Source organism: Octodon degus, unplaced genomic scaffold (assembly GCF_000260255.1).
Source record: "Octodon degus isolate 3935 unplaced genomic scaffold, OctDeg1.0 scaffold00507, whole genome shotgun sequence".
In the NCBI taxonomy this organism is placed as follows: Eukaryota; Metazoa; Chordata; class Mammalia; order Rodentia; family Octodontidae; genus Octodon; species Octodon degus.
This window is the reverse complement of record NW_004525083.1, coordinates 27,793-40,026: the sequence shown is the minus strand read 5'-3', so window position 1 is coordinate 40,026 and position 12,234 is coordinate 27,793. Positions and strand designations below refer to the sequence as shown.

Below are 12,234 nucleotides of genomic sequence, written 5' to 3'. Positions count from 1 at the left end.
TGCCTTTGCAAAGTTAGCCTTGATGGTTATTTTTATTCTTTATGAAGAGTGATTCTACTGTGAGTGCAAAGCATTGTGGATACCTTATACTTTCTTCATTTTCTTGGGTTTTCTGTTTTAGGAATTAAATTACCTGTTTAATTATCCAGTTTTTTGAGTCTTATGTTACAAGAATTGAAATAATTTTGTTTCAACCTGATTTTGCTTTTATTTTTTTCTATTCCCAGTACTCTTTGCCAAGAAGTTTGTAGTATAACATAATTATATTTTTGTTTAAAAATGGTACATATCACATGTCCATTTTGGTAAATACCAATCTGAAAATTTAAGTTACCTTGTTTAACATGTTCATATTTTGCTTTAGATTGCTAAAATTTGAACTTGAAGCATCCTGTTAATAAGTCATTGTAGTCCAGGGTAAATTCAGAAACCGAAATTAGTGACCCAGAAACAAAATTCCCTTGTCTGCTCTTTTCCTTTCTTGCTTCCTGTACCCTCAAGTCCTAGTGTCCTATTCTTACTTTCCCAACCCCAGCCTAGGATGGTGCTATAGGATGAGTCCCAGGAGGAATGTTTATCAAGTCAGACACACACTTACACTGCATTTCTCTTTTCATACTTTCCCAGCTGGCTTTACAGAATGCTACTCTTTCCTATTTTTCAGATTCACAGATTTGTGTTATGGAAAAAAAAATCAGAGACCAAGATTGCATTTTGCTCCTTTTCATTGTCATTTTGTATAGCACTGTATTCTGAACTTTGTTGTAGAGCTTTGGTGTAGATTTAACTTTAGAACCTACAGAAATTCAGGTGCAGATGTACAATGTTTGAATTTATCTAGTTGTGCCTGGCTTGGGTCTGGCTGCTGTGCTCAGCTCCTTCCTGCTGTCATCCTTGGGAGTGAACCTGTTGTATCCCTCTGGCAAGATGTTCAGCTCCTGGACTAGCTGGGTGGTTCTGTCCCCTACTGTCTCTGCAGGGATTGCACCTGCACAGTTTCACACCAGGCCTGTATACCAGGCCTGACCTGAGTCTGAAGGGGACAAGAGGGAGTTGGTGAGAGGGTAAGCTCTTCTACACACTCACTGGGCCTGGGCTAGGGCTGGATCTGGGGGTCCCGAAAACACCACAGAAGTTCTCACTTGGCAGGTGTGGGGAGTGTGTGGAGTGTTGGGTGCGGTCCCAAGGGCAGGGAAGAAGGTCTCACTCATGCTGCTCTTGGGTTTGGACTGGCCAGGAACTGCAGGTGCAGTGTAGCTGAGAAGCTCTCCCACATACTCACTGGGCCTGGGCTATGGCTGGATCTACCTACCATTTTGTATATAATTACATTTTAGTAGTATTATTGTTGATGTGCAAGAAAGGAATGCCACTACCCCAAAAGAGTAGGCATTAAATTGAATTTAGATCTTTGAATTGTAGAAAGCCTTTCTTAGGAGAGAAAACACTAGAGCCAGAAAAGATAAAGGAGAAATCATACCTTTGGGAGTACATGAAAAAAATGAGGCTTCCAAGAAGAAAAAAAAAACTCATTACCATAATTAAGATAAAATAAACTGATTTTTTAAAAAGATGTGCTACATATATACTATGGAATTGAGTCCACTGATTATCTGCTGATCACTTTGGTGTGTGAGACAATGCCAAGGACATTTATTGCTCTGTATTCTGATCCAGTTGTGCCTAAGCGGTGGTTGTTGTTGAAGTTTGTTCTTACTCCATGGCTGTACTTCTTAGTGGATTGTGAATGACTCTAATAAGCAAGGTAATCTGCAATTCATCTTATTGCTCTGATGAATTTATCAAATGCCTTTTCATTTGCTTAACAGCAAAGCTTTCATATTTTTGAAATCCTCCTTATGCTTGAATTTCCCCAGACTTTGTTTGGATCACTGTAAGTCTAATCTACATAGTGAGTCCCTATATAGAACCTAAACTAAATCCATTTTTTAAAAAAAATAGCTGTTAAAAGGCAAGAGTAATTAAGCTTTGGATAAGATTATAGTTTTTAATTTGTAGTAACTATTGCATTTTATATTTGTTTATAGTGACAGACAGCAGTTTAAAATTGCTTCAATTAGTGTCCACTGTTGATGTCTTTAAGTGGCATTGCTTTCCTTAGGACTTTTTATGTGCTTATTGATATACAAGTTCTAGAAAATCAGGGGAGTTAGTATACTAACATCAGCACACCCAAATGTGTTAGGTTATGTGCTCACTGGAAGCGGGAAGGCAAGATGTCACAATAGCATCTGTTGCTCTGTCCAGCTGCAAATCATCTGTTTCTCTCTCCATGTTTGTCTTTTGTTTCACCTTAGTTTATTCTTAGTTCCTTGTTTAGTTGTATAAAAATTGGCTTAATAGCAAATTAAGTGAAAATTGCAGTCTTCACATAAAGTTAACACTTTTAAAATTTCTTTTGAGACAAGACATTTAAACTGAAGGAGAAGTCTCACAACAGTGGACATTGTATCAGTCCAGGTATTTATTTCCTGATTTTTTAAATCAATATTTCATGTTTGTGTGTTAATCATCATAAAACAGTGATTTTATGGGTTTTGTGTGCTTTAATGACTAAAGAGGGTGCACAATTTTCCTTTTTCTTTCTTTCTTTTCTTTTTCTTTCTTTGTTTCTTTTCTTTTCTTTTCTTTTTTTTTAGGAGGGGAGTACCAGGATTGAACTCAAGATGCACTCAAATTATCACTCATGCTCATAAAAACCTGGACCTGTATTGGTGTTCCAGAGAGATTAATTAATGTGCTTCACAGCTGGAAAAGCCAACATTTGAATCCAGGCCTGACATATTCCAGAGCCCATACTTTTTCTTAAATTATAATTCAGTATTCATTCATAACCACAGGACAAGATTTGTGACCGATTTTGTATCTATATCATACTGCATTCTCACAGCAACTCTGAGTCAGCCATTATTATCCCCATTTAAAGCTTTGGGTGACTTCAACTGAGTAACCAGAGTGCTATTAGGGTTGACATTCCTCCATTCCTAACTACTGGCTGACTAATGAATATACTGTAAATAACTGTGCCACCATGTGGGGTTTCTCCATTGTCTGCTAGAATTATTGAGTGTTTTTGGAGACATTTTGTCAGAGTTCATAAATACATTATGCCCTGGATTATTTTTCAGGAATTTGAGGTGGTAGATTTCTTAAAGCTCTAATCATGTTATAAAATTGAAGCCAGATTTTTTTAAGAATATTCTCACAGGTCTATTGAAATCATAGAAAAAAGTCCATCTCTCAGTGTTTTGAGGTAAAATGATCTGGTTTCTGTGGTTCTCACCAGTTCCTCCTCCCTCTGCAGGATCACTGACACTATCCTGGCAATGGCTCGCCATCCTCCGATCTCCTCCACAAGTAAACCATCATCGACCAGTTCTTCAGGTAGAGGTGTTACTCACACTGTGGGGAGCAAACTGTTTTCTGTTTTAAGTCCATCTCTGGTATGACTAATTGTTCTTTTTCCTTAAGGCACAGCATAAAAAAGTGGTCAGCCTGCAGCGACCTGGCGAACATGCTAGCTATTAAAAGTGTCTGGAACAAGAAAGTGGCTTCATATACCTTCCTGAAGCATTCATGGAGGCTCGCAGTAAGTTCTCTCCCACTCACCCTCTTTGTTAATTATTAAGAACAGTGCTCAAATATTTTTGTCTAGAAACTGTCAGGCTGGGGCTGGTGAGATGGCTCAGTGGTCTAAAGCACCTACTTAGAACAAGCTTGGCAAAGCACGGGGACCACGGATCAATCCCCAGCACCACATGCCAGCCAGCACCGCCCCCTGGTGGGCTGAGCTGGCTGCACACACACACACACACACACACACACACACACACACACAAATAAAGAAAAGAAAAGAAAAGAAACTGTCAGGGTAAAAAAATGATAAAAATAAATACCAACTGCATAGCAGCATGGCTTATAGGAAATAAAGAAAAATGGCTTTGACCTTAAATACTGCTAGCATTCTTCCTTGGTGTGGTGTTGCAAGTTTTCCTTTTCCTCTGAGAAGACCATTGGAAGGAGGCCTGCTGTCACTTCCATTCAGTGGATCCCTACAGCGTATTTTCATGGTTAGCTCATTTCACTCTTATGGCAGTTGTGTAACACATTTCTTTTATTTCTGTTTAACATATATGAAGCCACAGATACTTAGAAAAATATGGTTTGCCCAGGATCACACAGCTTCATAGTGGCACCAGGGATGGAAAATAGATGTACTTGTACTTCAGCTGCAGCCATCCCAGCCTCCAGTGGGATCCTGGGAATTCTTGTGACAGTCTTGGAGGCTTCTCAGTTACAGGAGCTTTGGGATGGAATCCATTTGCATGTTATTCATATCAAGCAGAGTAGGATAGACATGCAGTTTTAGAACTTATTTTTAAGGTTGTGTCTAGCTTTCTGTTTTCTCTTAGGTGGAAAATCTATATCCTATTTTTACCAGTTCAACCATCATTTAGATATGTTTCCATGCTTCAACAAGAGTATGAGCTTATGGGGCATGGTAGCACACGCCTGTAACTTGAGCACTTGGGAGTCTGAACCAGGAGCGTCAAGAGTTTGAGACCTAGCCAATTAGTGAGATGTTGTCTCCAAAAAACAAGGCATGTACTTTATCACCATATCTGAGTTACTTTAGTGTGATTCATTGACTTTATTGTCTTGTCATTTTGCTTTTTCATAATTCTTCCTTGCTGAGTTTCAGCAGAAAATGTTTTAATATAGAATGTGTTTTGTAACAAATGGCCATTAATCATATTAGAAATGTAAAATGCCTATTATTTTAGGCCTGTATGTGAAATCTGTATGCCTTATATCTTTATACTTTTTATGCATTGACTTATTTCTGCAGATGTCTTTGCAAATGCTTATTTCTATATATTAAATTCATTTTTACATTTTGTTTTTTTCTTGCCCAGTTTATTTCTATAATTTTGGCTGGAAGGATCATGGTGTCGCATCTCTCAGTGCGACCGTACATATGGTGAAGTAATGACCTGTGCCTTACAAGAAGGAAAATTAGCTGTCCACTGTCCTGTAGGCTGTGACCAAACAGGTAAATCCCAGGACAAAGGCATACTTAGCTATAAAAAGCAGTAAGATTTTGTCATTCTAATGAGAAACACTTGGAGTCAAATGAAAGTCATAAATAACAGACCATATACTGATATTAATGACAGTATTTTTCAATAACTTAGGCCTGAAAAATGCATCATATTAAACAGATTTTAATACTACTCAAGTGACCATTGTTTTGTCCTTTTTTAAAATGTATTTGGTACAGGGTCTCACTATACAGTGCAAACTCATAGTGATCCTCCTGTTTTCAGTCACCCCAGCACTGGAATTACAGGCATGGCAACCACACCCGGTCTCCGGCCAGCTCAGCATGCCCAGCTGGCACAGCTGGGGATTGAACCCGGGTCCTTGCACCTGCCTAAACATGCGCTTGGTCTGCTGAGCTATCTCGCAATCCCTATTTTCTTTTTTTAAAGAAAAAATAATCACTTCATTTATTACATAATATATGTTGAATGGTAATATTTAGCCAAAGTGACATGAAGAAAGTGAGAATTATTTTCTCCATTCATATTTTAAACATTTTACATTTGATATATTTTTTAATCTTTAGCAATAATGTGAGTAGAAGAATGTTCAGTTCATGAAAAATAGCTTGCTACATTACAACTGGCAGGGTCAAGTTTACCTCCGTGGCTGTTTGACTGCATGGCACATGCGGTCTCTACTTTTGGAAGTATAAGGATTATGATTGTGAAGCAAAGGTTCTCTGTGCACATAATTCCATAGAAAAAGTATGAGTTTACTTAAATGTTGATGAAATGTCATTACACTAATTATCTGAGAGCAAAAATAAGGGCCAACAGATTGGTGCCTCCACTACCCTGTCATTCAGTATGACCAGATGAGGAGCAGCCTTTCTCCATCCACTGTTTACCTGTGTGCCTGCCAGGGACTTCCCACCTGCCATGGAGCATCCCCAGGAGGAATATCACTCTCTTGGACAGTGTGTGAGGTGATTCTCCAGATACTGCAGGAAAGATCCTCCATGCACCAGTGAGAAAGGTAGGTTATACCTTACCACACACTGAAGAGCATGAAATTTTCAGAGGTTCTGATTTTCACGCATAACAAAATGTTCAGAGCTTGTAAATCATTTGCCTTTTACTTAATAATGTTCATTGACCTAATAGACCAGATGCTAAGCTTGCTGTGTCATGCTCTCCTATTCCACACATCCTCACCTGTCACTTCTGTGCAAGCCCATCTCCAGGGTGCAGAGCTGCCTCAGTCATGGTGAGGGACTGCCACACAGAGGTATAAATAGAATCTATATGAAAAGGGAGTGTAATAATGAACACCCATACAAAATGTTGTAAAGTATTACAATTGTCCTTCACATGTTTATATTTCACATGTGTGTACGCTTTAACAGGTATTCAGGTTTTATGTCATTGAAGAATGATAAACAAACCATAAGCTTTTATCTGTCTTCCCTTCCTCTATGTTTAGGTATTCTAATAACATGTTATTTAGCGTTTGCAAGAAGAAAAACTGCTGATCAAGCAATTATATTTATGCTGTAAAAGCAAACCAATTCCATAAAAACCAGAAGGCTGCTGCTCTGTGTATGGAAATTTTCTCAGTTTCTGACTCCGCTCTGCATTATCTTCTCTTGCTAGGACGCAAAAGCACAAGTGGTCACCTTAGCCCAGTACCTAATTCACCAGCATCATTTACTTCATGGTTATGAGGCATGAGTTCAATAATATGTGCCAAAAATCACTCTCCTATTTTGCAAATTGCTACTGCACTTGGCTGAGAATAGTCCAATAGTGGAAAAGGCTGGATTAGCAGTCTCTGGATACTCTGATAAAATTGAAAAGACTGTCTCTGAGATGGTCACAATTGTCCTGGATAAAGAGTTACTTTGGCACCACAGTGACACAGCTCACTCATTTAATTCTACTTCAGTGGCAACAGAGTTTGAGAATTGAGATGTGAGTCTTTCCAATGATCAAGTGTTTGACCCTCTTTGGAAGAGGCACAATGTTGAGTGCCGTCAGCCCCTGACTCTTCTGCAGAGGTGGCTCAGCTACAGTGACATGAACTTGAGGAGAGAATAGACTCTTCTTGAGCAAGGGTAAACTTCGTGGACAGTGGCTGCCCAGAATTTACTAGGCCACAAGGTGCAGCAGCAGAAGCCCATCAGCCACTGTTACATCCTACTGTCTCCAGCTCTGGATCTCAGTAAGAAAGTGTTGGTTTGCAGTACATTTTCTTTCTGGAACTAGCCTAAGTGTGGTGACTTAGCAGTACACAAAGATGCATCACCCTTTTGCCTTAGGAGGGACACTGCAAATTAAATGCAATGGAGTCAAACCTTCTCTGTCTGTGTGTTATGTTCACACAACCCCAGGGAACCCATTACACCCACCTTTACAAATATCTCTGTGTTAGTTGATACATTGTGTCACCTTGGCTGAATCAGTTCCAGATCTCAGCATGGGGGCCTAGCCCTGCAGGTGGACAGGGCCCGGAATTCTGATCTTCACTGTGGAGCACAGGTCTTCGAAGTCAGTTCAGAAGGAAAAGAGAGGCTTGAAGAATGTCGCAGCTGCTCCTCCTCTGCTCTTCATTGTTTTCTGCCACCTGAACTGTTGTTGTTTGGTTTGGAGTCCGCAGCATGTGGACAGAACCCTCGAGTAACTGTGAGTTAAATAAACCTTTCTTTCTTTCGAGTGTGAGGTATTTGTCCCAGCAACTAGGAAAAAGTAACTAAGACAATCTCCGAGAACCCAGATCTCTCGCACGAGCAAGAGGCCAACTGTCAGTGTGAACCTCATGGTGGCTGGAACCCAGACACTGGCAAGGAAGAGGGCCGGACTCACTGCACACCTCTGGCCTGTGACTCCAGTCAAAGGCACAGGTGCTGGTCCAACCTGATATACCGGACAGCAAAGATCTGCCTGAAGCAGTGGCACAGACCAATTTGCAGTCTGAAGTATGTACAGAAGCAAGGCAAATACTGGCAGCCAAAGCCCTGGCAAACTTCAATGAGTTTGTAGAAAAGGAGGAAGTGAAAAAGAAAGTAGAAATGTGGCAGGTATTTTAATTTCTTTTTATTATATCTAAGCAGGAAATAGTTATGTCAGAGCAAAATACATGTAGCTTATTTGTTACAGAATTATCGAGATATATTTGCATTATACTTCTAAAGTTGAGGTGTTTCATCTGCGATGTGAATTTGATGTTACAGAAAGAAATGACATACCATTGTTGTATGTTTTCACTTTAATCTCCATGTGAAAGAAAACACAAGGCACATCCTTGGACTGAACAAGACATTGATGTTAGTAGATTTTTTTCTTCCTAGCTGGTTTTGTGTGTGCAACCAGTCCACAGTAGATGGCATCAGGAAGCAGCCTGAACCATCTCGGATCCAGTGCCTGGCTCAGGGAACCTCACTCAGAAGCTGTGACTGAGAAACTTAAAAGATTTCCTAGAGCTCCTTGGTACTAGTGATGGGTGAGCTCTTTCCTCTCAGCCTCCTCTCCCTCAGACTTGCTGGTCTCAGTCCAGTAGGACCACCATGACAGCTCAGCGAAACAAATGGGAAAGACCCCAGGACACCAGGGTGATGTTAGTTTTCTATGAGAGAAGACCTTTGAGGTCCATCTTGTGACTTTTACTTAATGTATGAAAACAAGACTTTAATTGAGATTCTCTCTGCTTTTTTTTTTCTCTCTGTATTTTATTTTTGGTCTTTCACTTTTAAACATGCAAATTTGCCAAAAAACTAAAATGAACATTGTTTGAATATATGGTGTCACCTATACTTATCTTGGGCACTTTCACATGCATTACTTTCTGTGATTTTCACACTAGTCCTGGGAGGCAGAAGATACCATTCACTTATAGGTTCCTTGTTCACCTTATAAGTTCAGCATTATAGATGAGACTAAGGATCACAGAGACCAAATGACTTGCTGAAGATCACAGGGCTTGTATCTATCAGAGCCAGGACACATACTGTTTTTGTTTTCATTTTCCCCTTAGACCCTCAAGTCACTGGAAAGGTTCAGGAATGATTGTAGTTAAATAATCATTAAAAAGTTTTTTTTTTAATTTTTTGAGTTGTTTCCCTAGCCACATAAAATTGGATCTAAAGTGACCCTGTTATATATATGACCTGTTAGAATAGGAAGAAATGCAGACAACTGGGAAGTATTGACTTGTTCATAAGATTATAAATTTGAAACTCGGTACAGGAGATCAGGAGGTCCTTGGTGCATCAGATATAGAGTGAGGCTGCTTGGGCCGAATGCCTCCTTTGTGTTTTCTACCTTTATGGTCCCAGGCATGTTATTTCCTCTCTCTGACTTCTCTGTGAGGAACTTTCCTGCAGGACTGTAAAAGCTAAGACATAAGTCATGTATTATATTTCTGGTTTTATTGTAAGCATGCTGCAAATGGTGAGTGGGTGAATGAATGAATGGAAAGACTCACTGTACTTGAGCACTGTGGAGCACTTTAATGTCCCTGCGAAAGCCCTGTGGGCAGTCTTTGCGGAAACCTCAGTTTAGGGACTCTATGGAAAGTTGATCAGCATGGTGTGTGCAGGAGGGGCCCTCAAGATGTAGTGGGGTCTGTGACAAGTCTCAGGATTTTCTGAGGTTTCAGCAGTAGCTGTTGAGTAATTTGCCAATCTGTGCAAGGTCTTTGGGTGGTGGACTCAGTGCTGACTGGGAGGTCTTGAAAGGCAGTGAGAGAGCTCTTGAGAGTGGAAGGTCGTTGTGCCAACCGAGAGGTATCTGTTGAGCCTGTTTCTGCGTATTTTACTAACATACTGACATCTTTATATAAGGTCTCTGGTTTGTGCCTAATATCTCTAACACGTCTCTGGGTGAGGATAGTGGGGAGCCTGTGAAATCTAGTGAGTGTTGGGAGTGGAGCTGGATTTGACCCTGTGTGGGAGGCAGGATGAGGTCTCACTACCTAAAGCAGTCAAGTTACCTCAGTCTTTAGCAAAAATATCCTGCCTGTACATTGTGGGCTTTTAGTCACTAGGCAACCTTTTGTCTTGCAATTTCATAAAGGTATAAATAAAGATCCTTACTGTTGATGGGGAGTCCTTCTGTCTACCAGGCAGATCAGGTGCAACCTAACCTAGCTCTTGTATTCTTGTCTTTTTTCCTCTGTCCTGCTTGAGTAAAAGAGATCACACTGAGAGACCAACGGGTGAGGTCTTGGGAAGAATTCTTTGTGAGATCAGAGGTCTAGGTGTGAGTAGGGGGAATAATGTGTCTCTGTCAGGTGAGACAAGAACTCAGAGCTATATAAGTGTCTTCTGGGTAAACTGGGAGATCTCAGTGTATAACACACACTCACAGTGATGAGCTTTCTCTGTGAGCTGCCTCTGTAGGAGATGTGAGATGTCTCTTGAATCTGCACAGCAGACCTCATGGTCCCTTGTGGAGACTGAGCATTAGGACAGAGGAGCACACTTCTTCTCTATTCCACCTCCGGCCTAGCCAGCTTATGGCACTGATGCTGGCAGAAACAATGGGACCATATCCACCTCAATATATTTCACAACACACATTAGGAACCCAGAGAACCCAGAAGGACCCAGGCGTAGTTCCTCCTATGGTCATGGTTGCCACTGGGAACAGGGACACTCTGTGCCACAGGGCCCAGCCCATTCTACCAGTGCTGGCCCCTCACATAGCGTGGTCCACACTGGGTATGAACACAGGCACAGAAGCCTCCATGTCCCTGAGAAAAGATTTGGCTGCAGGGCAACCTGCAGTACCACCAGTTGGACCCCAGGGTTGGGGGCCTACTTCTGCCTCCACCCCAGGTACAATCCACTCGCACCAATGGGGGCAGGTCCCCTTTGCATGTCCCAATAAGGTGTGCTTGCTGCAGGACACTTGACCCCAGGATTGAGGCCTTAGGTGTGGTGCCTGTGGCTGCCGTATGTGGCACACAGTGCAGAAAATGCTCTTGGAGGGAGCTCCTCTCCCTGCCTCTTGAGCCCTGCTGGTTTTGCCTGAGGCCCAAGGCCTACAGGAAGTGAAACCCACGTTAGAAACAGTGAGGACAGAGCGACTCCTCCTGGACCATCCCTGATTGCAAAAAACAGGTCAGGCCACTCCCAGCCTTTGTGTGGCACAACCTTCATGTACACTGACTCCTGGTTGTGGGTCAAACATGGCTGGGAGCCAGGCAAGCCTGGCTGTATGACCACAGGGCAGACCCTCAACCCTTCAGAGGTCCCCATCTATAGGCAGTCCTGGGATGCACCCATGTGAAAGGTTACCAGACTCTCAGGTCTTGTCTTCTATTTTCTGCTCACTGTCTGTTCATCCTCTCTGCAGGATGTGGACATACACAAGGGTACCCAAGGTATTAATAAGATGCTGCTCCTCAGCAGCAAGCTCTGCTCCCTCTCAAACCCAGCCCTCTGGCTCTTTGTAGGAGCTAAAGGTGCTTTCTCTGGATCTGGGATCTGGATCCGGTCGGGCCCTGGAGTGGTGCAAGGAGGAGCCATTTAGCCCCTGATGTCACCTCCAGTCTGCTGTTGGACCACAGTGGTGTCTTGTGAGTGCACTGTCCCCTGCAGCATTCACACTGACCTGGCACTACTCTGCTTCATTCTTGGCTCCAGCCTTTTGTGGTCTCCTACATCCCATACTATCCGCAATGAATGAGTCAGTTACTGGGCCTCATATTCCTGTTCCATTGCCCAAAATGCTGATTGGGACTGAGTGCGTGAGATATACCAGGACAAATGAGCTGTGAGCAGGACTGCCCTCACACCATTTGGGTTTTCCTATCCTCACTGCTGCTCTAGAGCCTGAGGTAGGCATAGGACCTGGGAGGAGGCTCTGAGCTTTCTGTCAAAACTGAATCACATAGGCTATCTGTGCCGTGACCTTTGCTAGGTCCAGGAGGGGCTTCCCTGTGTTAGCAAGTGTCACCCATTTATGACTGTTGGAGCCACATCGCCCCACCCTTGATGAAAGTGTGGGGAGTTTTCAGCCTAAGATGTTTCTATGCCCCTGGTTCCTGCAGCTGCCTTAAGGTAGAGGGACAGTGGAAAGGGTTTGAACCAGAGCCCAGGGTGGGGTATAGTTGGGGTTCCATGGCTTGCTTTTAGAGTTTCTTTGTGTTTCTGTAATGATGAAAACA

At 42.1% G+C, this 12,234-nt stretch overlaps 1 pseudogene; it reads left to right on the top strand.

Annotated features, from left to right (window-relative positions):
* Positions 1-11,597, top strand: part of LOC101566691 — a 105,563-nt pseudogene extending 93,966 nt beyond the window's left edge.
* The last annotated feature ends 637 nt before the right edge of the window (positions 11,598-12,234 follow it).